This window comes from Castanea sativa, chromosome 4 (assembly GCF_040712315.1).
Source record: "Castanea sativa cultivar Marrone di Chiusa Pesio chromosome 4, ASM4071231v1".
Lineage (NCBI taxonomy): Eukaryota > Viridiplantae > Streptophyta > Magnoliopsida > Fagales > Fagaceae > Castanea > Castanea sativa.
In genome coordinates this window covers 30980815-30997943 of record NC_134016.1, presented here as the reverse complement: position 1 = coordinate 30997943, position 17129 = coordinate 30980815, and the positions used below count along the sequence as shown (strand labels likewise).

Genomic DNA, 17129 nt, shown 5'->3' with positions numbered 1-17129 from the left:
CAACATGAATCGTTGATACATATCATATAACCAATTTTCTTTTTTAGTATTTTTTTAATACAAAATAGAAATTCTACTCTAACTTAATCTAAGTATATATGCGTGTGAAGCTCCCTCCTGAAGACTTGAACTCGTCTCTTGCCTCCACACCTTAAAAACACTTATACTTGTGAAGTGACTACTACACCAAGAGTATGTGGTGGTACTTTTCCGGCATTTTGATAATGTTTTTTTATTGATGTATATAAAATTGCATTACAATGCTGGGAATGACCAAGACTTTAATATTAAAATCAAAGTATAATGGTCATTAAGACTCAGCATGTGAAATTTAATGCGTTCTGCCATATTTGCACTTTTCATCTTTTACAAGAAGTGATTCTTCATACTATTTCATCGTTGACCATTGTAATATTTTATATATTACGTGAATCTATTGTATGAGATTGAATAAGACTTTAGCATGGTAACTTTGATTAATAGATTTATTTATAATTGGTTTGTGTTCTTCATAATTTGAAACATTTACTGGACAGTTGAGACGTTTTAATCTACAAGACAAAGCAGCAACAAAAAACCATATGTAGAGGTTTTTGCTTTTTTACCAAATCTTAAGGGGTGATTATTAATATTTTTTTTGAATAATTAAGCCCTATGTATAGGTTTTTGTTTTCTTCGTTTTCTAAATTGAGTGAGAGAAAGAGCTTTTTCTCCTAATTTTAAATTGAGAGAGAGAGATTATTAATATATACATATATATATGTATTTTTTTTTTTCATAATAATTTAGAGAGTAGGAATTTATATTATATGGAAATTTTTTATATATGCCACCGTACTTGTTAGTACAAGTGGTACACAGATTTTGGTGACTCTTTGAAGTGTAAAAATCAAGGAGAAAATGCACCTGCAGAAAACCCACCGACCCGCCAAACCCGACCCAATCCGCCGGGTTGGGTTGGGTCGGTTTTTAGGGCTTGGTGGGTTGGGTTGGGTTATAAATTTTTTTTGTAGCGGGTCGGGTTGGGTTTGGGTCATAAAATTACAAACCCGCTAAACCCGTCCCGAACCACCCATATTTTAATATATATTTAAAATATATTATATATTTAATAAATATTTTTTTAAGTTAAAACTTAGCTGTAGAGTACTTCATCAATTCCTACAAACATATATATTATAAAATCCTATGACTTTCTTTAATATATATTTAAATATATTATATAATTAATAAAAAAATATGGGTTCAATTTAATAATAATAAAAAAATGTCCAACCTGACCCAACCTGACCCACGTGGGTTGGGTTGAGTTGGACATATGTGATGGGTTGGGTTGGGTCGAATTGTTTTTGACCCACCATAGTGAATTGGGTCAAAAAATTCCCTCAACCCGACCTATGCACACTCCTAGTCATTTTTGCGTCAAATTTTGCAGTTTCACAATTTGGCTAGACCTAGTCACCTAATAGGCCCAATTCATGTATTTTATTATTTTTTATTTGTTATTGCATGATCCAAGCCCATGTTATCTATTGGGAAAATTAAGAGAGTGTGGTTATGTATGAGCCGGTTTCTTTTAGACCTATTGCATGAGCCTAGTCATGTGTGCTACTAAGTGGATGGGGACGTTGGTAGCACTTCAAGCCTATAGAGGAGGTTTTGTGCCCAAATTTATACCTAAAAGTAAGCCTTAAGCTCTTGCTGTCTATGACTAAATTTTCTAAACAAACCCTTTTTAGCTTTTAAGACATGATTGGCTCCCAATGGCCAATTCCAATTTTGGACAATCATTGAGTGTAGCCTCCCAAGAGTTTGAAACAATTAAAAAAGGGAGTGAATGGGGCTTAGTCAAATTATTTTCTAAACCATGCAAAAAGCAAATCAACCTCTTCCCTAAACAAAAGCAACCCAAATAAAAATGCTTGATTAGCATCCTGGGGAGTAAAAGCCCCATTCATTAGCAAAAAATCAGTTCTTAGAAATGCCCTAAACCTAATATAAAAGGTCTCTTATTAGCTCAACAAGAAGGAACCATGTTTTACCCTTAGAGTTCAAACTTTAAAGTAAAAGCCCATTCAGTCTGCAAAGAGTTTCACTATTATGAGACTTCAGGATGGAAATCCTAGTACAAAGGAATAGTCTCTCTCTCTCTCTCTCCTCTTCCTGTTGTTTGCATGGGAAAGTTTTAGACCTCTTGTTTCCAACACTTTTTTGCATCTTTTGTTATTTTGAATTTTGATTTCTTTCTTCATGAAGCACTATTAGCTTTTGTTTATTATACATTGTAAATTTTGGACTTTATTTTCCACAAATAACTATTTCTAAAGAACCCGAGGGAAGATTTGTGTATATTCTTACATTTTGACCTTTGTCACAAAAACAACATCAACAACAATCTAATAATTTTTAATTGAATTTATATTTAAAAAATCTTATTATTGGATTACATGTTTTCTATATTTTTAATACACATATTAAATTTTAATACACATGTTTTCTATAAACTCAATCTTTTATCCATAATTTTAAAATTCAAAAACTTAAGATATAATCTTTAACCCACCTCTTTTATATATATATATATAGAGAGAGAGAGAGAGAGAGAGAGAGAGATTTTGGTTATGCAAAAAAGAAAAAGAAAAAAAAAGAGAGCGGATTAGGCGGAGGAGGAGGAGGAGGAAGAGTAGAAAATTGAAACTGCTGCTAGCCTGCTACAGAGTGGTAGGGCCTGTGTCAGCATGTGTCAGACCCACAAATAGAGACCTCCATGCAAACTTTTCCTTCATTATCTGTCACTATTTTTGGCCCCTTTTAGGCCCAAACAAGCAGGATAACGAGCTTGAGTGAGTGCATGCTGATGTGTCGAGAGACAAAAATCCTTACCATCCACAAAGACTCATGTTCTACAGCAAACTCCCATATCCTGCCACCCCCATGATGACCAAACCAACTAATAATTAATCTTCCACCAAACTTCACACAGACACACCAAGACTTTTGTCTTTTGCTGAAGTTTCTTCTCCTTTCTTTTTATTTATTATTTATTTTTTTATTTTTATGAACCAGAGGAAAATTTTATTGAGACAAAAAAATACAGCAATTACACAGAAGGATTGCAAGCTTAAGCTCTAATTAATTACAGAAACAAAACAAGGAGGCTCTAATCCCACATCAAAATTCTAAACCCATTTGACTGTTTAGATATACAAGTATGTACCTAAAAAGAAAAATGATCTTCAGATTGTAGTCTATAGATTTTACCAACTAGTCATTTGTAGAATTTGACCAATTAATTTATGGACAAAAAATTAAAACATGATTAAATTTGGTAAAAAAATGGGTTTGCTAATTTAGTATAATGTACATGAAGAAGAAGAATATCACGTAAAATATATCCTTGTTATATATTAGAGGCTTTTATGAATTTCCTGTGTATGGACTAGATTTTGACCTTCAGCTCATCAATAGTAGATGATGGCCCAACAAACTCAACACAATATATTTGTTAGAGAGTGAATTTTACAAGAATTTGAGCCTTATTTGAAAGAGATTGAACCAGTTTGAAAGCACTATTTGAGACTAACACTACTCGCTCAAGTTCGAGAATGAGCGTTTCTTGTATTTACTCAAGTTTATTTCTAAGTACAAGGTGTTCTTTGGAAAAAGGAGAGGAAAAAAAAAAAAAAACCTTGTACTTAGAAATAAACTTGAGTAAATACAAGAAACACTCATTCTCGGACTTGACCAAGAAGTGTTAATCTCAAATAGTGCTTTCAAACTGGTTCAATTTTTTTCAATTAAAGTCCATATTTGATTTGCTGAAACGTTTTTTCTTGTAAAATCCACTTTCTAACAAATATGTTGTGTTGGGCAATCATCCACTATTGGTGGGTTGAAGGTCAAAATTTAGTTCTTACACCCTGCTATATATGTATGACCCACACGAAGAAACACAATCATGTGAAAATTGATTGCTAGACAATCACATAGAATTTCATTTTTTGAGAAGAACGGTTTCAGTATATGATAGATTTTACCAAAATTTCTACTTTCCTCCTCTCTCTTTCTTTCCTCTATGGGATTCTTTGGTGGGTGAGTCATAGGATTAAACATGTTGGAGAATTAATAAGATTCTCAAAGAGTTGTGGACATTTCATTAAAATAACAAAATAAAATCTATAAATAATATATATTTTTTAATTTTCAAAAACAGTAAATTACATCACACTCATATATGTCCATGGATTATATTATAAGCATTCAAAAAGTTCTTGACATCTCATTATTATTATTATTATTATTATTGAGGGGGAAAAAAACCCTTCTCTTCCGTGAGGTAAACCCGAAAAACCACTTCTTGTTTTAACATACAAGAAAAGGCAATAGGGTGATGACTACAGAAATTTGAAGATCCACTTGTCACTGACTCACTGCTTCAAAAATATTCCATCAACAAAAATCAAAACCAAACTGAGCAATCTACATAGGGAACTATACTGATCCAAGAGAAGTCTTTCTTACAAAAAGGAGGAAAAAAAAAACATAGAGAATTGTTGTACATGTTTCATTATAAACTAAAGGAGAAAAGTAAAAGATGTAGCTAGCTTCTAATTTTGCAAGTGAAATGAGATACAGGGATTTTAGTCATGCCAGCAAAGAAGCATGATAATACATCTTCTAAATATGTAAAGCCTACCTCTTCCTTCTTTAAGAAACCCACGAAGCCCTTTACATGAAAACCCTTTACATGAAAACTTTTTCTTTTCTGATGATCCTCCAACACCACTGGCACCCTTCATCTTCATCACCTCTTCTATAAATTTTTTTCGTGATTTTCTCCTGTGTGTGGAACTATCTCTTTATTGGGCTTTGGGGTGTGACTGTGAGGTTCATCTTATAGTAATGATTGAGTTGCATGAAAAGGGAAAGAAGAAATGTTGTTCTTATAGGGATGATAGGGTGTGGTCTGAGCTCACCTGGGACCCAATAAAGAACCAAACAAAGGGCTTAAAGCCGTATGTGCAATCACCAGGTCCTGCAATTTGGGTCCCAAAGCACTTCCAAACCTTATACTCAATTACTCATACAACTTGGAGTGTGTTAATTAGCAGTTAATTTGTAGCCAAACATCTCTCTCTCTCTCTCTCTCTCTCCACGGAGTTTTCCAGGGAAATGTTGGACACTTTTGGTCCTATAATGGGACTACCTGCATTTAAAAAGAGAGAGAGAGAGATTTTATTTAGAATAGTAAATGAGCAATGCCCTTTATATTGGATGTTAGTGGCAATAAGCCAATAAGGCTAGCGAAAAGTGCTTTATCAAAAAAAAAAGTCTAGCGAAAGGTGTGGAAAATATGCATTCCTCAAGGACAATTTAGTCAGAAAGAGCAATACTATAGTAATTAACTATTTTATAATATTGTAATAAATTATTAATATTACAAATTTTTACTAGTTCTAATATGAGTCCAACACTAATATCACATTTTTGCTTACTAAAATTTATTTAGATAATGCTAAAATCATATCAGCTGTTTGTAAAAATGTTATAAAATAATTTGTCCTAACAAGAATAAACATTGATTAAATGGTATCAAGATTGAGGTGGTACTCCTAATGAGAATATACATTGGTTAAATGGTACCAACGGATGCCAACAAGAATTAATTTGTCATCTAATCCATTTTTTTAAAACAAAAATTTTATTACTAAATAAGAAAAAAATCATCAATTTGTTTAATTATATAATTTAGTTATCTCTATTTTTTTTTTTCATATTTGCACCAAATGAGACTCAAAACCTATCCTATTATATGGTGGATCTTGCTTTTTTTTTTGGGGTAAATTATGGTGGATCTTGCTTAGTTGATCAATTATCTTAAAATTTATTTTAGTTTGGCAAAGCTAACTTATTCAGTTTCAATAATTTCACACATTTTTATTTATTTAATATGACAAAATGTTAATTTATGGTATCCACTTTATAATGATTATTCTTTATTATCAAGTCAAGACATAAATTTCACACCTTTTAACAATCTTGAATCATAAGTAGTTGTTTAACAAAATTATTTTATTTACAAATAAAAATCATTTGTCCTACTCTAAGTATTTTAGTCTATTCTCCTCCCATTGATGTTTGTCAAATGTTTTTTTTTTCCTTATAAAGTAGTAAAAGTTTAAAATGTCAAAATTTGAAAACCAATGGATTAATTGTTTGATAAACAAAATTTGGGATATTTAGCTTTACAACATATCCTTCAAGTCTATTAAATTCACCATTCAAGTGTTTCCAAATGATGATACACTATAATTGATGAAGTATGACCATAAGAGCATTCCCATCTAGAAATGCAAAAGCCCCAAAAATGTAAAATAGAGTGCACTGTTAACAAAAATGCACAAAACACCCCCTATATCCGATGAGCTAAAATGTAAAAAAATTTACAACATACTACATCTAAATACTCAATCTTCTATGCCAAACAATCTCTCTCTCTCTCTCATGCGCTCTCGTTCAAATCAAAGGTGGTGTGGGTCTCAACTTTAGGTTGTAGTGGGTCAGGTGGTCTTGGTGTTGGGTCACACTAGGTTACAATGGTCTTGGCGTTGGGTCACGTTGGCAACGGTGGCAACAATAGAGGAGCACGAGGGTGGCTCTGTGAGTTGTGATGGTTGAGATCAAAATTGGGTTTGCAATTTTGATTTTGTGCTATATTGTTGATGGGTTTGCAGTTTGGATTTTTGTTGCAAGTGTGTTTTCAATTTTTTGTTGCAGTTTGCATTTTGGTTTGATTAGTAATGTGATAGCGGTTGGGCATTGCAAGGTTTAGATTTGGGTTGTTAACTGGTTTTGTAACGGTTGTGGTGGTGGTTGGTTATTCCGTGTGAAAGAAGATAATATATATATATATATATATATATATATATATATATATATATATATATATATATACACACATATATAAATATATATTTTAATATGGATGTATGGTAAAATAGAGTAATGTAAGATTTGTTGTTAAAAAACTTATATAAAATAGATAAAGCGACTTTTTAGTAAACCAAAATGCATTGATTTTTTTTTTTAATATTTTTTTTGCATTAGCAGATGAGAATCCTCTAAAGTGAAACTATATGAGAGTGGGAGAGAAATATTTTTATTGATACAGCCACCAAGAATAGCATCTATAATGCTGTAGGTTGTGACTTTTATTTTGATACGACTTCTTAAATATAAAACACAACTAAAGTCAAGAAGGTTTTCCCAAAGCAATCAATTAATTTGATACGAAAAATCCTAAACATAGAAGAGAAGGACCCCCCAAGGTAAAGATTGCACAGTATATGGATAATAGAAAAGACATAACTTTATGGTACGGACAAGATCAGGGGTACACGTGATGTTCACGAGAGAGACATGGTCAGTGTCTGTGGCATGGAGTACAACCTAGTTTATCTTTTGCTTGAGCCACATATTTTTTTTATTTGATAGATCGTCACCTCTACTTTGTTGGATTTTCTTCATGAGAGAAGGTCACATTGCTAGCTTTTTGTGGTAAATACAGATCAATTTGAACCTAACTGGGCACATCAATTCTCTTTCATAAATTATGCAATCAAAAAAATGATGAAATGACTTTGAACGACCACCATCAAATGTCTACTTTACAGATATTATTAATTTGGAGCTTGTCTTTTAATCCATCAAATTTTGATATAGTCAAATTTTGTACTCAAACTTCCGGAGAGTGATTCACATTTTATATGTTAGCCTTTTCATCCACATCTCTATATATCAGCCGGACAACCTATCCAAAATAGTTAAATCGGAAATCAAAATCTAAACTAATCCAATCGTTACTTTAAATTTAAATCGAAAATTTTTAAAACCAGTAAAAAAAAGATAGATAATTCAACCATTAAAACAAGAATCGGAACTGATTTTGATTCGTTCAATTTTTTTTAATTGAAAAAAAAAGAAATGAGCCAAGAAATTAGTGCAACATTTTACTAAAGAATGTTAAGACTAAAAGAGTTAAGACCTACACATATGTTAACTTATATACTCAATGCTAGAAATTGTTAAGGGAATGTGGTATCGATAGAGAAAGAAGTATATTCTTCTTTAAGATAGAGAAATTAGTATATTATTCTCTAAAATTTTGATTAGATTTTGGACAAATGTTTCCCAGAACAAAATTAGTTCCATATTACATTCCGTTTGTTTCAATTGAAAACTATTTTGTTTCCCTTCTAAAAAATTGATTTTTCTTGTATTTGGATTCTGGTGTTAACCCTAAAAATGAACTAAAAACTTTCATACTATTTGACTACACAATTTTTTTTTATATTGCTTGTAATTTTAAATAGTTATAAGAATTAGAAATTTCATTTACAACATAAATATTATGCAGGCCATCTAGAAAATCAACCTAAATAGTTCAACTATTTAACATATTAAGCCATATAACAATCTTTAGTATAGAATATAGATACATATATTTTCTATCTTTTAATAAAAAAAAGTGTAGATACATATCTACATTGTCGAATTTTTAAAAGGAATTTTCTAAACGTGATTGAAAGTGGCAATATCTTCTCTTCTGACTTTTATTCTTGTTTTATAAGTCTCTCTTCTATTTAAGAATGAAGAAATATACCTAAGAGAAATTGACTCATAAGTTAATAAATTAAACATCATACATTTAATTAAAATATTTATTATCACTTCACAATCCAAATTGAACCTCGACTCAACCCATTACATATCGATAACAACAACTACATCATTTTTCATAAAAATTTATTTGATTTTTAAAACTAGTGTTTAAATCCGTAAAAACTATTAGTTTTTTTTTAATTATCCGAAATGCTAGAGATTAAGGACATAATAGTAGAATCTTCAAAGAAACCCAAATCCGTTGAGCGCAAGAAAAAGGGAGGGGGGGGGGGGGGAATGAGGGGAGGTAACACACTATGTTACAACATTTCCAGGTGGCAAGTTGTGATTCTTGTTATCAATAGTAAGTTTTTGTGAAAAGTGTTTGTAGAATAGTTCACAAAGAGAAAAAGAGAAGTGGTAGAAACACTATACAATAATAAAAATCAAGTCTTAGTCTTAAAATGTTGGGGTAAACTAGGGATTTTGCAGAGACTAATCGGGGTTAGTTACATACTTATGTGTATTCTTTGACACAATTTTACTCTATTTAAAGTCATAACTCATAAGTTTGATCATATCCTTAATTTACATGTCACTATTTTTACAATGTTATTTTATTTATTCCTCTACTTTTTTTCACCCCCCTTAACTTAAATTGAGTTAATCTTCTTTACAATGTCAAATTTGAAACTTGGTGCTCAAGAGTTATCAAAGAGTGAAAGATTTCAGTATCTTGGATTAAAAAATTCATAAGGAAGGAAAAATTAAAGAGGATGCAAAGCATAGGATAAGAGTAGGACAATTGAAATAGAGAAATGGATCAAAAATATTGTGCAATCATACAATATCTATTTAGTTAAAGGGAAAATAAGGGAAAATTTTATAAGACCGTTATAATGCCAAGCATTCTTTATGGTACTAAATGTTGGCCTGTTCAGAAGCAACATGTTAATAAAATAGTATAGTTGAAACAAGAATATTAAGATGTATAAGTGAAAAAAATAAAAGGCAAGATAGAATACAAACTGAGAAATTTTACTTAAAGATAAGAGTGGCCTTATTGAGACATAATTGGTAAATAGTGGAAAAAAATACACGTAAATACATAATACATAAATTTTTTTCTTTTTTTTTATAAGAGTGTGACACATAAACTTAATTCCAATAACTTCTACAAAGTGTGACATAGTTAGTAAAATACATGAACTATAGTATACAGACATACGTATTTTTCATATAAGCCTTTTCGTTCACCATACTATATATTCTAAAAAATACTCATTTTTAAACAATTAAACCTATAAATCACATATTAAGCATTTTTCGTATTATACTTTTTCGAAAAATACTTCAATTTGACTTAACTACAGAACTGTATAATTTTTTTTTTTTTTTGGTTTAAGGTTTATTATTATATACAACAATGCAGTTATCAGATTCATATTTTTAGCTCCTTGTTTTACTATTTATATTAGATATCAACATTTGCATATATTTATTATAATTTTGATTTTTTTTTATCTATTAAAATACTTCTATAATTTGAATGATTATCTTATTACACCCCCTCCCCCCACTTAATTCTTTTGTTAATTTATTTTAGATAAGTAAGTGAATGAAAGAATGTATGAAATATCATCTCTTTAATTTTTTTTTTTTTATATATATAGACACACACAAACATACATACATAATTTATTAAATGCTTAGTTAGTTGATTTTTCAATAACATTAAGTATGCTTCTAAATTGGAATATAATAAACTTAACATGTATAGTAGTTCTTTTAGTCTCAAATTTTTTTCGTTCAAATTTGTAATATTAAGTATGTCCATATAGTCTCATATAGTATTAGCTATGATTATGAATATTTCTTATATTCTTATAAATAAGTATTAGATGCTCATAAAAAAAAACATAAGATTATTTTTGTACTTGCCAAGCATTTTGTAAACACTTTTTCTTTTTTTAAATTACATTTTTTTAAATACAAGATAGAAATTCTATTCTAATTTGATCTAAGTATATATGTATGTAAAGTTTTCTCATAGAGACTTAAACTCCGACTCTCACCTCTTATACTCCACAAACACTTATATGCACTAAGGGTGCGTGGTGTAAATCACATTTTATTAACACTTAAGATCTTATTAAAAATGTTTTTTCAACCCAACGCCAACTAAGCAATTTGAAACTTAAACGAGAATTTCATTAGAGGTCAAACAATCTTTTTCGTTGTAACCTCTTTCATGCATCCTTCATCTTGATTATTTTCCAACAAACATAGAAAGACACCACCTGGGGAGGTGACCAAGTGATAAGTAATGACCACACTTGCGTGCTCCTTATTTATTTATTTTGTTTTATTAAAAAAATAACAACAAACAAACATAAGACTACAAGAGGACATAATCTTTTGGTATATAGGAATCCATATGAGTTTCATGTAAGGACGGCTCTTCTTAAACTTCTACTAAGGTGGTATTACATGTTTCGACTACTTGTATCCCCTCTCACGTGGAGTGCATACACATAGTGGAAAGCGGATACATGATAGATTATCGCCTGGGCCCAGACCCTTATGATATTTTGGGAAGGAAAAGAGGAAGGGGGGTTGGGTCTACTTATAAGTCTAAAAACTGACAAATGGCAGAGACTTTGTAGAGGACCCAAAACTTGAAGGAAGCATAGCAAGGGACGAAGCCGGACCCCTACCTAGCATTTACACAATTTGGAGAGAATTTTTCGATTCATCAACTTTATAAAAGAAATCAGTTGTGTTCATGGACCATTGGTCAAGTACAATTTCAACCATTATTGGACAATAAAGTACTAAATACTTTTACCAGCTTATCTTCAAATACGACAGTGACAAAAATGCCAACTGTCTCCAATTAGCAAATACTGTACCACTGCAAAGGCTCCTCCTCTGGGTCTGGGGAGATTTATGAAGGAAAACTTAGAAGACCAGGACCAAATTAAAGAGCCTGACCACAAGACGGGAAAGGAGCTTTCACAAGAAAAAAACATTGACCACATGCAAAAATGGCAGCGTCAGAGTGGAAAAATATTAATGGCAATGTTGAAAGTGTTGCTGTTGCTCACAAAAAAAGCCTGGTAAACGCAATGCATGTATTGCAAGAGTTCAATGTGAGTTAGCAAATGAAGGAAAGTGAGAGGTCATAACTTGTGACGGAACTTATGCAATAATGTATCTATAACTATAAGCAGTGGTTGTTTATGAAATTTAGGGTTTAAACTCTCTGTTTATATAAAAAAAACTTATTGATGTTTTAACTTAATGATATAAGAGCAATCATCTTGGGTTTAAACCCAACCTATACCCAAAAAATTATTGACGTCTTAATCATGATATGAACAATCATTATAAAATGAACGTCATAAATCGAAATTCTATATTAAAAAAAGAGGTCAAATCAGGCATGCATCATATCTGGCTGAATCCCTCAGTCCTAGTAAGCCCTTCTAACCACCTCAGATGTGACCAAGTCTGTGTTCCTAAACATTTTCCATAGATGGTCATCTGTTTATTGCGAAGTTCAAGTGCCAATAGTATGCACTTGACAAACCCACTAGACTTTTTTTGGCTTGGAGGTAAACCCAAAAAAAAATGATAAAAAATTAAAAATCACTACAGAATAGAAGGTAAATGATAAACAAACTAAAGAATTAGGATGGCTTCTACCAGTGCTGCAATGATTTTTCTGTTTATAGATTTGTGGCTTTTGAAATTGTGCTCAAGAAAGATTGGATTTAGTGTCTACCCAAAACACTACGAGACAAAAAAATGGTGCTTTAGCTTGCTGCTGGAACATACTGAACAAGTACCACCGACATTGCCTCATAAACAGAGGGTCCACCACTGTCACCACCCCACCAGTGTTGCTCCTTTTATGGCTCCCAGCAATGAATTGTGGCAAACATTACTTGTGCTGGACTCCTCCCTTCACTTGTGCCTGTATTCCACCAAATAATACATAATGAATATTTTAACAAAAAATAAAACCCTGCCCCATGTGAACCTTGACAATCTGTCTATCCAAACAATATCTAATAGAAATATACATAATGAACCTTACCTGTGGGGGGAATGTGCAGATTAGGCATGTGGATGGCATGAATATAGTAAGTTACGCATAGTTTGAAACTATGTAGGAAAATAGCAACTCGAGTTTTTGCAACTCGAGTTTTTGAAACTCGAGATTTACATAATAAATCGAGTTTCAAAAACTCGCTTTATGCTCGCTTTGGGCTTGCTGAGGTGGAGAAAATGCCACCTGGATCTCGAGTTTCTAAAACTTGTTTTAAGTCTACCTAAACTCGAGTTTTATAAACTCGAGTTTTACTATATCTTATTATAAATTATGTAGTTTATACGCATAGAACTCGAGTCTTAGGGACTCGAGTTTTATGCAGTAACTCGAGTCTTATAGACTCGATTTCCTCTGGGCATGTTTATTTAAAACTCAGCCCGTGACATTTAACTCTCTCACATTCTCTCCACTCTCACTCACTGCTCAGTAACACACAGAGAAAACCTAAAATCTCAGCCTCACTAACTCTCTCACTCACTCACCCTCACTAACTCACTCACCCATAACTCTCTCACACCACTCACTCTCACAAAACCACATTCTCCACTCTCACTGCTCTTCCCTCTCAGCAAATTCATATCTAAGGTAAGGGTTTGCATAATTTGATTGTCATTATAGTTGGGTATGTTGTCTATGGGTGTGGGTTAAAGAGTTTTACCATTTATTTTGTAGATAGTTAACATAACTTAGTTAATTTATCAATATTGTGAATTATAGAACTTTGTTTTGTTAGTGTTAATTTTTTGAGTATTTATTTGTATAGTTTTTGTTATCAAAATTTTATTCATCATTTTATTTTGATCATGATCTTACAAATTTCTTTGACTTTATTTATCATTAGTTTGGGTATGAAATGGGTAGTGAATGAATGTAATGAATGGGAATGAGTATGTAATTATCAAAATTTTATTCATCATTTCTAGGTTTTTATTTTTATCATGATTTTACAAATTTCTTTGACTTTATTTATCATTGGTTTGGGTATGAAATGGGTAGTGAATGAATGTAATGAATGGGAATGGGTATGTAATTATCAAAATTTTATTCATCATTTCTAGGCTTTTATTTTTATCATGATCTTTCAAGTTTTTTTGACTTTATTTATCATTGGTTTGGGTATGAAATGGGTAGTGAATGAATGTAGTGAATGGGTATGTAATCATGCTCCTCTACCCACCTAGTTCTTTCGAACCCTTTTAGGCATTATAGGTCACCACACAATGGAGTAATAGATAATTCCGTCTCTCCATCCACTAGGATTAGAAGGTTTACGTCTTGGCCTTTAGATATTAATGGGCACTCTATAACCTGGCTTGAATATGTTCATTGGTAAGATTGCATTACTTTTTTCCCTCACTTTACGACTATGTGATTTAACTAACATAGGACTTGACTTGAACAGGTTCACAATGCCTGATATTGTTATAATCATATACCATGGTGGTCCGCTTAAGAATCCCAATGCGAACAAGGGATTGCCATTTGAGGGGCCGGGTATGAAAACTTATTATGCCGAAGTTGATCGTAGGTTGAAAACCCTTGATGAATTGAAGATATTTGTCATGGAAGAGTTGGGTAAGAATCCTGATGCGTACAACATGCAAATTACTTATCGTATGCCAAATGAAATCATGAAGCACCGGATTAATTACAAGTATATGCTGATAGAAAAAGACAAACATGTGAAGATCATGTTTGACAAGTTGGAGAGTATAGCTGAAGTAAGTAACATTGAGTTGTACATACAGTTGGAGCCGCGTGCAGGATGGCAAGAGGATATCCAACAAACAGCTAGAAGCTTACAAGTTGCGCTTCCGGATGCTCAATATGAGTATTCTACACATGTAGAGGATGATGATGTTCATGCCGATGGAGATGATGATGATGATGATGACGACGACGACTATGTTGATGAGACTACTGCCGTTAACAATGATGATGACGATGATGATGACGACGACGACTATGTTGATGAGACTACTGTCGTTAACAATGATGATGACGACGATGATGATGATGATGATGATGACGACTATGTTGATGAGAATCTTGCCATTAACGGTGAAGATTTTGCCGATAAAGATGACTATGAAGACATGATTGAGAGAGGGGACTTTCGGGACTTTGGGGACTTTGAGAGGGACATTGATGACGATGAGACATTGGACGGCGGTGAACCTGATGCAGACAATGTTATTAGTGTCCAAAACATTACAAACACAATCCCTGCCTACGCACCTCCTGCGTTGTCATTCTCTGCAAATACTTGGGAAAATATGGTTGATCCTTCGCATATTGAGATGCCATTTGTGTCTACTTGGAGAGAGGGGATGAATTTGTGCAAAGGGTTGACTTTTGCGAGTAAAGTGGAGGTGAAGCGCGTATTAACAATTTGTGCCCTCAAGGAAAACAAAAACTTTAAGATCACTAGGTCGACGAGGAAAAATTTTTGTGCAAAATGCGTGCATGAGTCGTGCAAGTGGTATGTCTACGCAGTTATGAAGCCCGAGCTCCAAAATCTATGGATGGTCACCGTGTATGTGGGTCCTCACACGTGTATACCGACTGGGGTGCGAAATGATGGTAGAATGATGAGTTGTAATTTTATTGCAGCGAAATCCATAACAAGTTACTTGAGGATCACACCACTCAAATTAAGCATCTCAGATCTCTGATAGAGGCGAAATATAATGGCCATAAGCCTTCTTACTACAAGGTATGGGATGCGAAACAAAAGGCGATTGCGCTTATGTTTGGAGATTGGGAAGAATCTTACCAAAGGCTGCAAAAGTTGCTAATGGCGTATATTGATCAGGACCCGACTACCCGGTTTGCTATCGTGTCACACCCACCGATGAAGATCACACCGTATTGTTGCATTATGTGTTTTGGTCTTTCGGTCCATGCATATCGGGATTCAAATACCGCAAGCCGGTTATCGGTATTGATGGGACCCATCTGTATGGTAAATATCGGGGAAAGTTGTTGGTCGCAATGGCAACCGATGCTAACAACAAGGTATTCCCTCTCGCCTTTGCTGTTGTGGATTGTGAGTCGGGGTCCGGTTGGAGGTGGTTTTTACGATGCCTCGGAGAAACGATTGGCCACCGATACACGACGATGGCATTTGCATAATTTCTGACCGACATCTCGGTATCAAAAATGCCATTGCAAACTGGCCTAGAAGGGATGATGGAAAAGCAAGGGTATTTCATAGATATTGTCTTCGACATGTTGCTAGCAACTTCAACACCCATTTTCAGAACTCGACTCTAAAGTCAGTGGCGTTGAAAGCGGGATATGCTAGTCAGGTAGTTAAATTTGCTACCATAATGGACTCCATTAAGCAGGTGGAAATTGAGGCCATTAGGAAGAAGAAGAAGGTGACGGGGAGGGATGGTAAGGAAAAGAATCAAGATTATCTTCCATACACATACCTAATGAGCGAGGATGTGGACATGTGGACCCAGTCATACGATGGTGGGAGACGTTTTGGAGCAATGACAACCAATATATCAGAGTGTTTCAATGGTGTGCTGAAAGGTGCACGGGGCCTTCCTATTGCCGCGTTGGTTGAGTTCACTTGGAGCAAACTTGTTCAATATTTCCACGACCGGTGCAAAGAATACCATTATGAGTTGTCAGAGGGTAAGAAATGGAGTGAATATGCCTTATCCACGTGGGATGGAAATAAGCGTAAATCTGAGAAACACTATCTCAAGCCATTTAGCAATGAAGAGCTGATATTTCAAGTAGTTACCCAACTCAACGTGTCTAGCGCAGGAGGGGGAAACCACAGTTACGAAGTTCGGTTACGGGAAAAAACATGCAGTTGTGGGAAATGGCAAAATATAGGGATCCCGTGTTCACATGCAATTAGAGTATGTGACTATTTACATATTGATTCGACCACGTATATTCACCCATGTTATGGTTTGAACCATGCCCTTAGCACTTATGAGCATGCATTTGTGGTTCCTAAGTCACAGTCATTATGGAGGGATCCCATGGGGCCAAAGTGGTTGCCTAATCCGGCATTGTTGCGGGCCAAAGGTCGACCGGTGAAGTCACGAATAAGGAATGAGATGGATGGAGTGAGGAATAAGGATCAAGAACCAGGATGGAGGAGGGAGGACGCAGATTTGATAGAGAGTCAACCCAAGCAGACATGTGGACTGTGTCATGCTTCCGGGCATAACCGCAGAAAATGTCCGCAGTCCCGTGGTGCTTCCACAAGCGGCCATGTTCCACACTAGGTAGGTTGGCAAAAAGTTATGCATCGGTTAAATAATTGTTGTTCATTCGATGTTTACCTAATGTTTACTATCTTGTCTCCTAACGTAAATACTCT

At 33.7% G+C, this 17129-nt stretch overlaps 1 pseudogene; it reads right to left on the bottom strand.

The window, feature by feature from the left end:
- Nucleotides 1–12371: 12371 nt before the first annotated feature.
- LOC142630459 (uncharacterized) overlaps nt 12372–17129 on the bottom strand; it is a 30180-nt pseudogene continuing 25422 nt past the window's right edge.